The sequence below is a fragment of the Sapajus apella genome, unplaced genomic scaffold (assembly GCF_009761245.1).
Source record: "Sapajus apella isolate SASKATOON/1434 unplaced genomic scaffold, GSC_monkey_1.0 scaffold68, whole genome shotgun sequence".
Classification (NCBI taxonomy): domain Eukaryota; kingdom Metazoa; phylum Chordata; class Mammalia; order Primates; family Cebidae; genus Sapajus; species Sapajus apella.
The window spans coordinates 8,559,905-8,578,948 of record NW_022437008.1 but is presented as its reverse complement, the minus strand read 5'-3'; the positions used below and the strand labels follow the sequence as shown (position 1 = coordinate 8,578,948).

Here is a 19,044-nt window from a genome sequence, read left to right as displayed (position 1 = left end):
TTCAAAACGACTCAGGTGTCACAGCCTGGTGTTGTGACAGACAGAGGGATTTCTTGCCTCCCATATGGACTGGGTGACCCTGCTCTCGCTCTCACAGAACACAGGGACTTCCTGCTCACAAGCGCTTCTGCCACTGTATAAGGCATGAGGATGGAGGAGAGTTCAGGAACACATACCTGCTAGGGGTGGAGGACTCAGGGCCTGGTGACTGTGGGGCAGACACACACTCGGCAGGCTGGGCAGTCAATATGTGCTTAGTACGACACTGATTAGAAATGCTTATTTGATGGATGAATGGGTCCATTACCTCTAAGTCACTCTTCAGCAGCCACACCTGGCTGTTGATCTCTCTGCTCGAGGATAAACAATGCCTACAGAAAGGTATCTCTAGCATATCCTGACCTCTAGTAAATTCTGCTGCCAGTGCTGAAAGCACGGTTTGGACCACCGTTCTGAGCCAAAAAGTCAGGGCAATCTTCAAGTTGAGACGTGAATGGGGAAGAGGAGGAGGGGAAGAGAAGGAGGTGGTGAAGGTCAGAGGAAGAGGAACAGGGTAGCCAGATGGATATGCATGAAGAAACCCACCCTTACACCTCAGTCTACCCGAGTTGCCCAGGCACGGAAAGGCAGGGATGCCTGAAAACCCTTGGAACCAAGGGAAAAAAAATCTCCGGCAAGTCCTCATGGGTTCTGGGTTGAAAAAGAAAGAGGCTCCCAGGAGGAAAGCCCAGTCAGAAGTTCAAGTTTTCGAAGAGGCAATATGGCCTCAAAGACTCAGACCCACTCTGAAATCTTTTAGCAGTAGCTTCAGCCAAGGAGCTAGAAGAAGGGCCCTCAGAGATACAAAATCTAAGAAAAATAGTCCTGGCATCTAATTACAACAGTGCAGTTTGCTGCCTTTATCTGTAATTGGACTGTATAGTCTTTCATTCTAATTTACTTTACATCTAAACTGTGATAATCAAGACAAGCAGAACAGAATGGTCTCTAACTGGCTATCCTACTGACACCCGTTAATGCCTAATTATAACAACTAAATTAAAGATGCGACTGTAAAGAGGTGGAATATCAGTTTGAAGCATTTAATTCTGCGAAAAGAAGTCGAGATTTTAAATCCTAAGTAAGAAAATCAATACTATGCCTCATTATATTGGTATTGCTAAACAGATTAATGAAATTAAGTATTTTGTTGTGTTGCTTTTCTTTTTTCCAGCGTCCTCCTGATGCAATGATAGTTTGTAATGAAGGACTACTGCAGGGGAGGAAGTTTAAATTGAGAGCCAATTTATACACCGAAATTGGGAGATAGCTAATCTCGTTTACAGAGCAGAGGCTTTCTTTTGATATGGTCCGATTTTTAGATAGGCATCATGGGTCTTGACTTCTGCAGTCTCGTAGGAGAAAAATAAATTCAACTCCAAGCTGAGCGGCGGTGCTGTCTTTTCTCTTCCTATGGACTGATGTGTCCACAGGGACCGCTTTGACAATGCCAGCATCCATGAGCAGTGGTTTGGGACAAGTATCCCTGAAGCTTTGTGTGCCAGTGGCCTTCTTGTCTAAGCCAGGCTAAACGTAGCCACCTGTGAAGGTTTAAGGGACAGAGGGAAGCCAGCCAGGTGAATGAAGACTATCTATATGAGATCCTCAAAGCCGTTTGGTTAGTTGGAAGGTGGAGGACAAGCCTTGAGAAGTCACATTTCATGTTGGTCCCCACAGCCTGGAAGGAGAAGGACAAAAGTGTGCACAGGGAAAATGAGTTGTTCCTGGGATGGGGAGGGAGAGTGTGCAAGGCGACAGCAGCAAGCCCCCAATTCATCCAGCGATGCTCTAAGTTACCTGTTTATTTTGTTACTATTGCTCATCCTGACTCTTTTTTTTCCTTTTTTCTTTTACCTCTGGAGATAGGGTCTCACTCCATCACCCAGGCTGGAGTGATCACAGCTCACTGCAGCCTCCAACACCTGGACTCAAGCAATCCTCCCCCATCAGCCTCCAGGGTAGCTGGGACTACAGGTATGTGTGACCGCTCCTGGCTAATTTATTTTATTTTACTTTTTTTAGAGATAGAGTCTCACTGTGTGCTCCAGCTGGTTTCAAACTTCTGGACTCGAGCAATTCTCCCACCTCAGGCTCAGCCAAAGTGCTGGGACTACAGGCACACACCATCATGCCTGGCTATTTGTGTTTGAGTACAGATGGCATCTCACTATGTCGCCTAGGCTAGACTCAAACCTCTGGGCTCAAGCAATCCTCCCACCTCATCCTCCCAAAGTGCTGGGGTTACAAGGGTGAGCCGCCATGCTTGGCCTCGTCTTTGAAGACTTGGAGTTCAACATCTATAATAAGAATCAAAAACCTAAAAAGCAGCAAAGGCCAACTGTGTCAGTCACCCTGTGGGACATCCCCCCAAATTCCCATGCTACAGAGATTCACCAGCGCAAGTCTTTGAGAAATCCAAAGACCTTGCAGAATAGATAGACCACCTGGAAGAATCTCTAGAAATCACCTGGAAATGGCCTTGCCGACCACTGCGTTACTGTGAATGAATGACTTGGGGGCTATGGTGTGCCAGGTCTTTGCTGGAGCTAGGGACACAAAAATAAGCCACACTGAGTTCTGGCCCCTTAGAGTTTGCCATCTACAACCCACTGGGCCATGCGGGGCTGGGAGATGCAGCAGGCAGAGGAGATCACAAAGCTGGGGCCCTGGACCATGGAGGAAACTACAGCTTCAGTGAACATTTCAAGAACTTCCCAATCACAAAGTCAAGAACAAAGCTGGGTGCAGTGGCTTCATGCCTGTAATTCCAACACTTTGGGTGGCGGAGGTGGGAGGATCTCTTGAGGCCAGGAATTCAAGACCAGCCTGGGCAACATGGTGAGACTCTGTCTCCACAAAAATTTGAAAAATTTGCTGAGCATGGTGGTCCTAGCTTCTGGGAGAGGCTGAGGCAGGAGGATTGCTGGAGCCCAGGAAGTCGAGGCTGCAAGGAGCTGTGAGCATGCCATTGCACTCCAGCTCAGACCACGACAGAGCAAGGCCCTGTCAAAAACAAACAAAAAACCACACACACAAAGAACGAAGACATTTGAGTTTTTAATTCTAAACTAGATCTAAATGAGCATTTTTGGCTGTTGAATGTTGCTGTACCACCCTGCCCTCTCTTTGGATTCCTGTGGTCTTTCCCAATTTCTTAAGCACACGAACATGTGGAGGCATGGGTGAGGGGGCCCTGGGGACTGTGCATATGAGCTGAGTGATCATTGCAGGCCAGAGAGAGGTCACCAGCCCCCTTGGAAAGGAATGGTGCAGCTCCTGACCTTTCGGGGCCAGACAAGACTCTAATTGCTCCTGTGCTTCTGGGACTCAGAAGACAAACCCTGCCATCTCCCACCAGGCCCGCCTCCCAGCTGCACAAACAAAGCCAAATAAAAACTGCCAGCGGCCGCTGGTCCCCTTGCAACAGATGTGGTGCCTCTGTGCCATCTTGTCTGTTCTTAAGGGTTTGTTTTTATTGCAAACAGACAGATGCGGCTTGTCCCTTCCATCTTGTTTACGATGCTGCAGGAACACCTGTGGAAGAACAGGTCCCTGCAGAAATCCTTGACTTCCGTTCAGATGGCTTGAGACTAAGCCAGCCGGCTGGGCAACCCCATCTGCTAAGGATTTCAGGTTCCCCTGCCCAGGGACACCTGAAGAATCACTCACAGGGTAATCCCAGACACACAAGCATCACCACACCAATGCGCACGTTACGTTTACAATGTGTACACCTTCATTCAAACATGCATCGAGGACCTATGCTGTGTGTGCTGCCTGGCCCTGCAGTCTACACTGACTGACTTGTGTTTCAGCTCAGCTTCTCATTGCAAAGGCTGCTTTCATTGCCTGACCTGTGTCCCTTTAGCTATAGGACTCACTGCATTGAGAACCCACAGCCCTGACCCATGAGTGAAGGCCATGAGGCTTATGAGGATTGCCTTATTGATTCTCCCAGTTTCAGACAACGTGGCCCATGACCTGGTGTGGAACAGATCTGTGTCACCAGGGTGAATTCCATGCCTAGGTGCAGAAGGAAGAAGAAATGCTTGCACAGAGCCCAGGCCTGGGGGATATTCTCTGCTCTCAGCCCAGCTCTGTACACCCTTCTTAGAATTCCGCGGCTCCCTCCACGCTGTTACAGATCGCTTGCTTTGCACTTACTTTATTTCATTAGCACAGATGATGGGAGAGCAGTGACACAACTTGTAACTTTGTGCAGCAACTGCCTCTGTGTCTTAACCTTATGTTTTCATGCCACAGCTTTTGCTGTGTAACAAACCACCCCCAAAACTCAGCAGCTTAAAAACAGCCACTATTTAGTTTGCTCACGACTCTGTGGGTGGGCTGAGTGGTTCAGGCAGCCTCAGCTAATCATTGCTAGGCTCACTCAGGCATTCAAGATCAGCCGGTGAGTGGGCTGGTGGCTGGAAGAACTCAGATGCCCTCAGTCATACAACTGGCAGCTGGCAGGCCATTGGCCAGGGTGACAAGGGTGACAGGGCCACATACCTCTCACCAAGCAACAGCCTAACCCTGGCTTCTTCACATGGTGACCACGGCAAGAGAGTGAGATAGAATGTGCTTTTCAAGTCTGCCTATGGTATGTTTTCAACTGTTCCATTGGCTAAAGCAGGTCCCAAGGCCAGGTTCAGAGTCAGTGTGGAAGCTTGGTGATGCTAAGAGCTAGGAGAGCTTGGACGCCAGCAAGAGGTGTAATTTGCCTCCAGTTTTGCAGTTCACCACTGGTTGTTTTTTTTTTTTTTTAATGTCATATTAATTTTCTAGCCTCTTCCATGGAATGTTTCCATCATTTAGCTTCAATGTTTAGACTTTATAAATGAGGAAAATATTCAGTTTTGTTTTCCTCATTAATTCACAAGTATTTAGAATGTATCTTTAAATTACAATTGGGTTAAATTTTTTGCCTCAGATCTTTCTTTTTTCTAATTCTGCTATATTGGGGTCAAGCAATTTCAAATTCGTTATATTCTTTAGGATTTTTAAAGCCATGTGCGTGGGTGTCTCTGTGAGTATAATTCTCAATATCCCATGGATGTTGAAGACTGCTTAGTTTTGTTATTTGATATAACTATATAGACACAGATAGATATATGTAGATTTAGATTTAGAGAATCAGCCTTGTCTGTAATGTTTTAAAATTGTCTCTGTTTTTATTATTTGCCTGATCTGTTCAGTATTCTGAGAGGAGAATGCCACATTATTGTCATGTAGCTTACGGTATTGTTGCTTTTGTTGTTTGTTTTGAGATGGAGTCTTACTCTGTCGCCCAGGCTGGAGTGCATGGTACGATCTCAGCTCACTGCAGCCTCTGCCTCCCAGGTTCAAGTGATTTTCCTGCCTCAGCCTCTCCAATAGCTGGGATTACAGGCATGTACCATCAGGCCTGGCTAATTTTTTTTGTATTTTTAGTAGAGACAGGGTTTCGCCATGTTGGCCAGGCTGGTCTCAAACTCCCGACCTCAGGTGATCCACCCGCCTTGGCCTCCCAAAGTGCTGGGATTACAGGCATAAGCCACCGTACCCAGCCTGTCATGTAGTTTTACTTGATATAAGTTTGTGCCACATTGCACAAGGAATTAAGAGCTCATAAATTATACTAGAATTTTGTGGTTCTTATATTATGTATTCTTATGTATTCTTGGTTAAGCAAATTTTTTATCAGCATAAAACAATGGGCAGGGCACAGTGATTCACACGTATAATCTCAGTTCTTTGTAAGTCCAAGATGGGAGGATCAATTCAGGCTAGGAGTTCAAGACTAGCCTGAGCTACGAAGTGGAATCCCACCCTGACAAAAAGAATTTAAAAATTGGCCAGGTGTAGTAGAGCAGACCTGTAGGCCTAGCTACTTGGGAGGCTAAGACAGGAGGATTGCTTCAGCCCAGGACTTCAAGGCTACAGTCAGCTATGATCAACCCACTGCATTCCAGTCCGGGCAATAGAGAAATACCCTGCCTCTTAAAAATAATACTTAAAAAGCTCACTTCTCCTCCTTATTGTTGGTTTCACATAATTCCCTGTCATAATGGGCCAAAAATCAATAAAGCCACAATAGTGAGCATGCTCATTCTTACAGTGAGTAGAATTATAAATTGTGCTCTTCCTTGGGTAAAATGTGTTCATGTATTTTGAAATTATAAAAATACTCATCTTGGCCTGGCTTGGTGGCTCATGTCTGAAATCCCAGCACTTTGGGAGCCTGATGCGGGAAGATTGCTTGAGCCCAGGAATTCCAGACCAGCCTGGGAAACACAGTGAGATCTGCCATCTCTATAATCAAGAAAAATAAATAAACAATAAATAAATGAATAATAAAAATGTGCATCCCATTTAAAAGTTACAATACTTATTGAGATGATTATAGATTCACATTTAGTTGGAAAGAATAATACAGAGTGATCATAGATCATATACACTCTTTTCCTAGTTTCCCCCAATGATAGCATCTTGTAAACTACAGTGTAATATCACAACCTAATATACTGACACTGACACAACTCAGCACCCCCATTCAGATGTCCCCAGTTTTACTTGTGTTCGCTGGTGTGTGTGTGTGTGTGTGTGTGTGTGTGTAGCTCTATACCATTTAATCCCATGTGTAGGTTCATGTATTAATATTTATTACTGCAATCAAGATACAGAACACCACTTGTTGAAAACACTATCCTTCATCCATTGAATGGCTTGTAAGCCTTTGTAAAAAAAAAAAAAATACGGAGCACTTCATGAATTTGTATGTTCTCTTTGTGTAGAGGCCATGTTAATCCTCTTCGTTTTATTCCAAACTTTTGTTATATGCACGACCAAACTGAGCCCTGCTCAGACATTTTGACTTACCAATGCCACTTGTGTAAATAAATTCCTGAAGATGAAGCTATATTCTCCAGGCTATTCAGTGCAGCATTACTTACAACAGCAAATAAAAGAGGAAGGAGGCATGTCCGAAAATAGTAGATAGAAAACATGCATTTGTTATCTATTGCTGTGTAACAAATGACTCCAAAATGTAATGACTCAGTAAAACAGCATTTATTATATCACAATGTATGTGATATCTGGGTGTGGTTCCTCTAGATCCTCTAAACTGGGGTCTCTCACAAAACTGCTCTCAGGTGACAGCTGAGGCTGGGGTTTCTTCTGAAGGTTCAGCTGAAGAAGAATCTACATTCAAGCTCATTTACGTGGTTGTTGGTAGGATTCAGTTCCAAGGGTCTCAGTTCCTCTCTGGCTGTTTTAAGAGTCTTCCCTCAGTTTATTGCTATGTGGGCCTCTCCATATTGCAGCTCCCATCATCATAATGAGCAAGACGAGAGAATGCAAGAGACTGCAGGCAGTGTTTCATAACCTAATCACAGAAGTGATTTTCCATTCATTTTTCTGTGTTCTACTCATGAGAAGCAAATTGCTAGATCCAGCCCCCACTCAAGAGGAAGAGATTCCATACGAGTGGGAATACCAGGAGGTGAGATTTGGGGGATCTATGGTGGAAGCTTATTATAATAAGTAAATTACTACACAATCATACTATTATGTACTATGCAAACATTGAATTTTCTCCAATAATTACATTGGGTATGGGGCATGTTGTCATAAGAAATGAAAAGAGCTTCTGTAACCTGAAACTCAATATCAAGTATTCTAAAATAAGTGAAACATAAATCCCAAAAGAAGATGAGAGAAATAGGGTACAGATAAAAATATCTTAGGAAATAATGACTGAAAATATCTCATATTGAGTCAAAATATATAAAACCTCAGGGCCAAGAGCTCAATGATCTTTCAGGAGGAGAAAATCAAAGTAAATCACACCAATAAACATTATATTCTTTTTTTTTTTTTTTCAGACGGAGTTTCGCTCTTGTTACCCAGGCTGGAGTGCAATGGCGTGATCTCGGCTCACCGCAACCTCCGCCTCCTGGGTTCAGGCAACTCTCCTGCCTCAGCCTCCTGAGTTGCTGGGATTACAGGCACGCACCACCATGCCCAGCTAATTTTTTGTATTTTTAGTAGAGATGGGGTTTCACCATGTTGACCAGGATGGTCTAGATCTCTTGACCTCGTGATCCACCTGCCTCGGCCTCCCAAAGTGCTGGGATTACAGGTGTGAGCCACCGCGCCCGGCGCTCATAAACATTATATTCTAATTGCTGTAAATTCATGATGAAGAGGAAAAATATTAAGGGAACCGGAGTGCAATGGTTCAGATGTCTGTTTCTTCCAAATCTCATGTTGAAATTTGATTCCCAATCTTAGAGGTGGGGCTAATGGGAGGTGTTTGGGTCATGGGAGCAAATTCTTCATGGATGGATTAGTGCCCTTTCTCAAAGTGAGTGAGTTCTACCTCTAATATGTCCTTAAAGAACTGGTTGTTAAACAGAGCCTGGCACCTGTTCTATCCCTTGCTTCCCCTCTCTCCACATGATCTTGGCACACAATGGCTCCCCTCTATCTTCTGCCAGGAATGGAAGCAGCCTGAGGCCCTCATCAGATACAGATGTTCAATCTTGAACTTTTCAGCCGCCAGATTCATGAGCCAAATTAACCTCTTTTCTTTCTAAATTACCCAGCTTCAGGTATTCCTTTACAGTAACACAAAATGGACTAACACACAGAGGGGGAAATGACTCTTACTTATAGAAAAACAAAGATAAAAATAATAACTTTATCCCCTAGCAGAGATATTGCAAGCCAGAGATAATGGAGCAACACCTTTAAAAAGCTGAAAGAAAATCCTGTCAACCTAGAAGCATATATCCAGTGGAAATACCCCTCAAAATGGAAAGAAAAATAAAGACTCTTTAGATGACCAAAACGAAGAGAATAATCACAAGTTGATCTGCTACACAGAAATGTTTAAGATACTTCTTCAGGCTGAAAGGAACTGATAGGAGATCACAACATGAAGGAATAGAATCTACATGAAGGAATAAAAGACCTAGAAATGGCAAATATATGGATTAAATAGAAAATATATTTCCTGATTTCTTAATTCCTTAAACTACATTTGATTATTAGAAGAAAGACAGTAACATCGTACTGTGGCATTTTAACACATGTAGAAGTAAAATGTATGACAATAATAGTGAGAATGAGATAGTGATTACGGAAAGTACACTAAGCTGCTAAAACTAACAAAGACATTTTGACCAAAACAAATAGAGGGAAAAAAATAAAATGGGGGAAATTTCAGCCCGCAAATGGAAAAAGGGAGCAATAAGCAAATAGAAAATAAATATAATGGTAGACTTAAAGCCAACCATGCCAATAATAATATGAAATGTTATTAATGTTATATTTAAAACATAATAAGAAATAATATGGTAAGTGTGTCTACAAGAAATACTCTTTAAATATAAAGACATAGGTAAGTAAAAAGTAAAAGGAGGTAAAAAGGCATGTAAACAATATGCATGAAAAAGAGAATACAACTATATTATAAGCAGACTTCAAGACAAAGACTATTCATAAATAAAGAGGGGCATTTTATACTGATAAAATATCAATTAATCAAGAAGGTATAACAAGCCTAAATGAATCAACATATAAACAGTTATTTAAAATACATTAGGCAGGGCCAGGCGTGGTGGCTCACGCCTATAATCCCAGCACTTTGGGAGGCCGAGACAGGTGGATCACGAGGTCAAGAGATCGAGACCATCCTGGTCAACATGGTGAAACCCTGTCTCTACTAAAAATACAAAAAATTAGCTGGGCATGGTGGTGCACGCCTGTAGTCCCAGCTACTCGGGAGGCTGAGGCAGGAGAATTGCTTGAACCCAGGAAGCAGAGGTTGTGGTGAGCCGAGATCATGCCATTGCACTCCAGCCTGGGTAACAAGAGCGAAATTCCGTCTCAAAAAAAAAAAAAAAAATACATTAGGCAAATTTAACAAAACTACTGGAAGAAATAGACAAATTTAAGATTGCAACTGAAGACTTTATTCTTGCTCCAGTACTTAATAAAACAAATAGACAAAACAACTGTAAGGCAAAAGAATATCTGAATATTATCAAACAATTTAACCTTATTGAGCTGTATATATCCAAGAGAAACATACATATTTATTTCAAGTACACATGGAACATTCACCAAGACAAACCATCTTTTAAGAAATTACAGAAGACGTCGGACGCGGTGGCTCACGCCTGTAATCCCAGCACTTTGGGAGGCCGAGGCGGGTGGATCACGAGGTCAAGAGATCAAGACCATCCTGGTCAACATGGTGAAACCCTGTCTCTACTAAAAATACAAAAAATCAGCTGGGCATGGTGGTGCGTGCCTGTAATCCCAGCTACTCAGGAGGCTGAGGCAGGAGAATTGCCTGAACCCAGGAGGCGGAGGTTGCGGTGAGCCGAGATCACGCCATTGCACTCCAGCCTGGGAAACAAGAGCAAAACTCCGTCTCAAAAAAAAAAAAGAAAAAAAAAAGAAATTAAAGAAGACACAATAAGTGTTATGTGTTGAAATAGTATTGTATTTTCTCTATGATGAAATTAAATAGAGTTAAAATAGCAGTTAACAAATATAAAATATGTTTTCTAAAACACTACTGTGTTGGAAAGTTAAATAAAATCTTCCAAATATTCCATGAATAAAAAAAAGTGCAAGGTAAATTTTAAAATATTTTAGATGAAACAGTAATAAATACATAATATTTTAAAAGTTATGAGATATATATAAGGTAGTACTTGAAGTAATTTTATACCTTTAATTGCTTATATTAGAAAAATGGAAAGGATTTAAAATAAAAAAATCTAATCTTCCAACCTCAAAGGCTAGAAAAAGAAAGACAAATTAAATAAAAATTAATAGGAAGGAAGGAAATAATAAAGATATCAAAGGTAATCAATAAACTAGATTATTTCTTTGAAATGGTAAATAAAACTTATATGCTTCTATCAAGATTGACCAAGAAAAAACACAAACACATATTCAACATCAGAAACTTCAACTTAGACAACTGATCAGATTTTCAGCTAATCAGAAGAAAGGCAAGGAGGTTTTCTCTCATTGTGCTGAAAGTCCCACTCATTTTTATATAGAAAGAAAATCCTAAGCAAATTACGAAAAGATAAATACCACCTGAACTAATCATGAATTTAACAATGTCACAATATACACTGTAAATAATCAAAATAAATTATGTTTCTATGTAATAGCAATAAAAAATTAGATTATACAATTTAAAAAATCATACTCAATAGACATAAAATACTTAGAGATAAATTTAGCAATAGATGTACAAGAAATTTACATGAAAAACAACATATAATCTCTAAGAGAAATTTTAAAATATCTAAATAAAGATCTGTACCTACTTCATGAACTGAAATTCTCAATACTTCCAAGATGTCATTTCTTCCCAAATTGATCTATTGATTCAATTCTATGCCAAGCAAAATCCAAGAAGCCTTTTTAAAAAGGCAATTGAAAAGCTGTTTCTACAATTTATATAAAAATACATGTAGTAGAGCCAAAGCAAATTTGAAAAAGAAGAACAAAGGCTTTCAAGATTGTTTTATAAAGTAATAATAGAAAAGGTACTGTGGTTTTTGTATAAGGAGAGCTTAAAAAATCAGTGGAACACAGTAAAGAATCTAGAAATAGATTCAAATCTATAGGGTCAATAGACATTTGACAAAGGCACTGAAGTGATTCTTATTGCAATAATAGTCTTTTCAACAAAACTATTGTCTAAATGTCTGAAACGTCTCAATATCTGTATGGAAAAAATAATCATCTTTACTCCTGTCCTCCACCACAGACAATAATTAATTCAAAGTAAACTGGAGACCTAAACCTAAAAGCTAAAACGACAGAGCTCCTAGAAGAAAACATAAGAGAGTATTTTTATGACTTCAAGGCAGGCAAAGATTTCTTAGGGGAAAAAAAAATCATTTAACAGAAAAAAAATGAACTCCATCAAAATTAAAAACGTTCACTTATCACAGGATATTGATAAATAAATAAATTGGATAGCCAAACACAAGGAAAGTGTCAAATGTGTCAAATGGCTTATATTTAGAATATAAAGAAGTCATAATAATAAGACAGAATAAAAGATTTCAACATACATTTCACAAAGATATAGGAATGGCCAGTTTTATCAGGGACATCAACATTAAAACTCTAATGAGACACCACTTCAAACGTTAAAATGGCTACAGTTGAAAGGAGTGACCATACCAAATGCTGAGAATGAGGAGCACCTGGAATTCTCCTACACTGATAGATGCTGGTAGAGCAAAACGGCGCAGCCAGTTTGGACACTGCTATGGCGGTTTCTTATAAAATTACACATATACATGCCCCATGACCCAGGATTGCATTTCCTTGACATTTATCTAAGAGAAATTAAAATATATGTCCCCCAAAATCTTGTATAAGAATGTTAATAGAAGCAGCAACAACAACAAAAAAGAAAAGCAACCCAAGCATCCATCAGCAATAGAACAGACAAATAAACTGTGATATTTTCACACAAAGTGTGCTACCCAGTGATTTTTTTAAAAAAAGATACTAATACATGCAAAATATGGAAGAATTCAAAACCATCATTCTTACTAAAGAAGACAGACAAAATAATGCATATTGTATGATTCCACTTATGTGACTGTTCTAAAACAGATATTATGAATCTGTGATGACAGAAATCAGAACTATGATTTTCTTTGGAGAGAAGGGCTAAGAATGTACTGGGAAGGGACATGAAAGAACTTTCTGGAGGCTGGAAATGGACTATGTCTTGGTATGGATGTGTGTCACTCTAGTGTGCACATTTTTCAAAACTGATCAAACTGGTTATTTAAGATCTATGCATTTCACCGCACATTAATTACACAGCAATACAACTCTTAAAATCTTAACTGATAATCCTCTCTTTTTGGCAAACCCCTGCTCATTAATTGCAGTCCTCAGAATGAACCCTTTCCCTCAGCCCCAAGAACTCATTTTGCAGCTGCTATCCTGCCAAGAGAATGAAATGGCAAACTCCAGTCTAATGTAGTTTCATATGCATTTTTTTCTTCAAACACATTCTCTTGCACCTGCAACATTGCACTATATAAAAAGAATAGATAAGAAAACCAGATGGAATCTCATCCAAATTTATTACTAAAGATAGTTCCCAAGTGAATGGCAGTACCACTTCTCTTCCATAGCCAGGCAGACATAGCAGTTCAAACATCTCTTTCTGAGTAGTGTAAACACTTCTCTGGTTTGAAAGTTTATTAAGTTTCCATTAAATTTTGATATTGTCCTGGCTGTAAGTGCCAGCTGGTTCATACACTTGAAAGAGCAAATGCTCAAACTGTTCACTATATTTGGTCAGCAAAGGTCCTTCCCATTTTTTCCTCAAGCCCAGTCAAAATCCTCTCTGGAATCTCAAACTTACAGAACCCTAGACAGAGAAATCTCTCAGCAAGGGGCTATTACAAGCATCTCAAGAAACTCACTACCTTTAACATTACAGCCATTTGCATCAGTAACATCAAGGTTTGGGCCTCTTCAAATCAAATTTTCCAACATGCTGATCAATAATTTTAAAAGACTGGAAAAAATCTGTTTCAAAAATCTTTTTTAAATGTTCCTGGGTACACATGCAGGACGTGCAGCTTTGTTATATAGGTAAACCAGTGCCAGGGTGGTTTGCTGCACCTATCAACCCATCACCCAGGTACAGGTATTGATCGACTTACGACCTATGCAACTTACGACCTTTCGACTTTACGACCGCAATCACTAGCCACGACTGTTCCGCGTCTGGCAGCGCAAATGTTGTCCAGTTGGGCATACGACAGTGTGGACCAGCTTCCGGCAGCACTACCATCTCCGCGTGCACCATTTCAACTGTACATATAGCCTACTCAACTTACGACCAAATCGTGTTACAACCGGTCTGCCGGTCCCAATCGTGGTCGTAAATCGAGCACTAGCTGTATTAAGCCCAGCATGCATTAGCTCTTCACTCTAATGCTCTCCCCCCAGACCCTCCAAACAGGCTCTAGTGTGTTTTGCTCCCCTCCCACTGTCCATGTGTTCTTACTGTTCAGCTCTCACTTATAAGTGAGAACATGTGGTGTTTGGTTTTCTGTTCCCGCATCAATCTGAGGATGATGGCTTCTAGCTTTATCAATGTTCCTGCAAAGGATATGATCTCATTCTTTTATGGCTGCATAGTATTCCATGGTGTATATGTACCATATTTTCATTATCCAGTCTATCAGGTTGATTCCATGTCTTTGCTATTGTGAGTAGTGCTGCAATGAGCATGCCCACAACCCCATTAAAATGTGGGCAAATGAAATAAACACTTCTCAAAAGAAGCCATACATTCAGCCAACAAGCATATGAATAAAAGCTCAACCTCACTGATTATCAGAGAAATGCAAATCAAAACCACAATGAGATACTATCTCATACCAGTCAGAACAGTGAAAATTAAAAAGCCAAGAAACAACAGATGCTGGTGAGGTTGCAGAGAATTAGGAATGCTTTTACAGTGCTGGTGGGAATGTAAATTAGTTTATTTCTAAATTTTTAAGCAGGAAAAGTAAAATGCAACCAATAATGTTCAGCTTCTAGTGGAATTCTCAGAAAATTCCATTCCTCATTTTCCAAAGAAAAACATGTTAGTAGCCCTCATCAATCTATCTTAGTATCTAGAAGTCCTAGTATCCCCAAACGCTAGTACTAGTTGATTGCAAATTATTAATTTCACAGTAAAACCAATACGAAGATGGTAATAAGAAGTCATTATGTCCCCCAAATTGCCTTATCTAACAATCTCTCATTTGGCTTGGCTAAGAATTATAGGGGTCACATTGTGTAAAGATTCCTGAAAATATAAACCAATCATGAGTGCCCTCCTTAATATTCCATCATCAAACTTTCAAACATTCTGCATCTGTTGCCATCGTCCCTTCTTCCTTCCTGTTGCAGTGAGCAACTCTTCTTGCACCTAAGACCAACTAATCCACCTACACCTGGGATCTCAGCCTCTTCTGTCTTCCAAGACAGTGGCTCTTAATCCTGGCTGCACATTTGAGTCACCTAGTGAGCTTTTGTTGCACACACACACACACACACACACCCCATGCCCCAGGCTCCCTCCAGAAAGAAACTGTGGGGGATAGGAATAAAAGCTTGGACATCAACATTTTTTCAAAGTTCTCCAGGAAATTTGAATGCACAACCAGAGTTGAGAAACTCTAATTTGGAAAAATTATGCAATCCATTATCGTTTCTGTGGGCACTGGTTCCTTCCCACCATACATTTAGACAAAATTAAGTCCCCTACTATAGAAGTCTTTCCTAAGTCCCTCCACCCCTCTCTAACTATCGCCCAGCTCCCTCCTCACAATATATTGCTATTTTTACTTGTTTCATTCGATTTTCTTAAACCATAAACCTGTAGTCATTTTTGTCACCTACTTCTTTCTCACTTCCATGAACTCCCTCCAAGATATCTTTTCAATATACTTCCTTTTCTCCACTTTTATTTCCTTATCTTCAGTTCAAACCATCAACTTCTCTCCACGATTTGTTGTAGCTAGTGGCCTCCAATGGGTTTTCCTCTATCCACTTGGTCTGAATCACCTTCTCAGGTATACATCACAGAGCACCAGAGAAAATTCAGAGTGCCGCACAACCCACATCATGAGTTCCTTTTGCACTTCAACTCTTGAAATACGTCCGTACATTCAAAGACATCATTAAAGAATGAATAGATAAGCCATAGACTAGAAAAACATATTACAACAACACATACACACAAAAGACAATACACACAACATACACACAGACACATATACATTTGTATCTGGATAGAAATAGTTAGGTCCAGAATATGTTAACAATGTTTAAAAATTCAAAAAGAGAAAGAATCAGACCAATAGAAAAAGAAATGCAAAGCAACCATGTACAAAAACGGCCTTATATTAATCAGAGAAATGCAATTTAAAACTATAATGATACACCAATTCACTCCTCCAAAATGAGATGATATTAGAAAGTCTGGCAATATCAAGCATTGGCAATTGGAATTAAAATAGGCTGCTGGAGATTATACAAATAGATACAACCACTCTGCAGAACAGCTAAATTTAAAAACATGCATACTCTATAACCCAACATTTCTACCCCTAGGTTTTTAACTAAGAAAAAATATTACATATATGAATATGTCGCTATGAGAATGTTCATTGTGTGTGTTGTATGCTAGCATTGCAGGAGGTGTATGACTTTGTGTTGTGTGTGTGCAGTGGGTTTGAGTGTGTGTATGATAGGTTTGTGAGTGTGCTGTGAATGTCTGATGTGTGTGCGCTTGGTGTGTTTGTTGTACATGTCCTCTATAACATGTATTATTTGTCACACGTGCTGTGTGTGAGCATAAGTACATGTCATGTGTGTTATATGTTCCGTGTGTGTTTGTGTCACATGTCTAGGCGTCATCTGTGTTGTGTACTGTTTTGTGCTTGGGCACTCTTTGTGTTGCGTGGGAGTACATGATAGGTAGGTGTTGTTATAGACATTGTTCTCTCTAGTGTGTGTATTCTGTGTGTGAGTGTGACTGCAGGCTTTGTGGGCAGTAGAGCAGGCCAATGGGAATGACATTTAATCCATCCCAGAAATATCCCTCTTTATGGCAAATACCATGAAGGTCCAGGTACCAAATTGACATATGCTTTCCTTTAAAACTAAATTCTAAAAATTTAAAGAAGGGTGATTTAAATAAAAATGTCAAGTGAATAACTGCATAGATGTTGTATGGAATAAGCAAAATTATTTAGGAAGAGGTTTGAGAAACCCAAGTGCTGGAGGAATTTCAAATCCATCTCCATGATTCAGTGACATAAATTCTGAATTTTTCTCTCTGAAATTTAAGATCTCTGGTAGAAAATTACTATAATGTAAATGATGGACCAGGCATGGTGGCTCATACCTATAATCCCAGCATTTTGGGAGGACACGGCAGGTGGATCACTTGAGGCCAGGAGTTCAAGATGAGCCTGGCCAACATGGTGAAACCCTGTCTCCACTAAAAATACAGAATCACTTGAACCCACGAGGCGGAGATTGCAGCAAGCTGAGATCATGCCACTGTAGTCCAGCCTGAGTGACAGAATGAGACTTCCCTCCCCCCCAAAAAAAAAAATAATAAATAAGCAAATGAATAAAAGAAAGACAGAATGAAAGAGGCCAAGCATTCCCCACCCTCTGATGGGCTAAGCCCACAACTGAGTCACCAGGTCACCTCCAGGCAGGCAGGGAGGAACCCTCGTGGCCACACCTGAAGAAACAGTGGAGCCAGGCTATTGTCTGGAGCACATCACAGACATAGGCCTGGGAAAGGACCTAACTAGAAACAAATCCATGCCCACGCAAATAGGAATATCACTAACTATATAAAGAAACATGTAACATATAAATGGAGTCATCAACATATATGTAAATACATATTAGAATAGAAATGTTTATAGGTACGACAGCCTAGAGCTGTGTGCCATTCTGTAGCGGTGTTTTTCTATGTATGAGGGAGGCAAACATATATACATATACATGAACATTTACATAGACATATATATGTGTGTATATAGATAACATATATTCCTATTTATTTAAATAGATATTATGTTAATTATTTACAGGTATATATAAATACCTATATAGAGAGAGGTAACATACATACATATAAATGCATACCTGATACATACACAGCGCAGTGTGGTGTTATGCCGGCATATGGCAACGTCTCATACCTGGCAAGGCCACTCTGCTCAATGGTGACTCTTGGACGGGCAGGGTCAGCCAGCCTCTTCCCTGGGAGAAAGGCCCACTTCCCCTTGTTCCGGCATCTCCCAAGTTCCTCCACCTTTTCAGGCAGAGTGAACAGGTTGTCCCGGTCCGCAGGCAAGAGCCATCGCAGGCCTGGACACCAGTGTAAACAGGAGGTGGAGCCACCATGACTGAGTGTCCACCAGCCACCAAGCTGGACAACAGCACGCAGTGGCAGTGACCTCCCGCACCCTCCCCAGAGAGGGTCAGCGTCAAGACTCCGCACTGTTTTATGCTGGGCCTGGCAGTTGGTAGGTTGCTTTTGTTTACATCTCTGGGCAAACCTGTGCAGGAGGTATGATCATTTTCCCAAACCAAGGGCGAGGTGCGTATCTCAGGAGAGCTAAGTTGGTGGCCTCCTCCACAGAGGACTTCATATAGGTTTATCTTTGAGTTTCGGGTGCTGTCATTAACCAGGTAAGTACCTTCCCTAGCATCACATGGTTATGAACGGGCCGAGTTAGCATTAACCTGGTCTGATCCCAAAACTCCCATGCCTTCCGCTGTAGCAAGACTGCCCCTGGGTGCCATGCCCAACCTACCTTCCACATTGCCACACAACCCTCATCCACTAAGAGTCCCTCCACCCAACAGATCCCCTGCTCCACAAAGACACAAGGTGTCTCCCAAGCGCTCCCTCTGGGAAGCGCAGCACTGGCCTCACCTTTCCAGACATGGAGCAATTTCTCTCTGAGACAGGCAGAGAACATAATGAATGAACAAGACCTTAAGGAAAAAAGAGAGCAAACCATATTTTTCTTTCTTTTGAGATAAAAATAATATGCCTGCACATCAGATCTCCTGTGACAGAGCTAATGTCCAGGAGCAAAATCAGAAAACAGCATCCGCCTCTTGCTAATGTGAACATAACAACAGGCCCCTCTGATGACCAAAGCACCACAAAAGTCCCTCAAGCCGTGGTTGGCAATGAGACCTATAAGAATTCGAGAGGGAAGTCTTTCCTTGCTTCGCTTTATCCCTATTCGCTAAGTACAGCCAGAAATAACTGTAAAAATTAACCTAAAGCTTAATGGCTTATGTAAGAATGCCTTAATAAAAATATGTTGGCAAGGTTATTGAACTATACAATTAAACCCCTCCCATTCGATACTTTTCAGTCTAATTTCTGTCTAAAGCTTATTCAGC

At 40.9% G+C, this 19,044-nt stretch overlaps 1 non-coding gene across 1 annotated transcript; it reads right to left on the bottom strand.

Moving 5' to 3' along the window:
* Nucleotides 1–6,770: 6,770 nt before the first annotated feature.
* LOC116530973 lies at nucleotides 6,771–6,877 on the bottom strand. Its single transcript, XR_004260198.1, has one exon. It is a non-coding gene; the product is annotated as a U6 spliceosomal RNA (small nuclear RNA).
* Nucleotides 6,878–19,044: the final 12,167 nt, after the last annotated feature.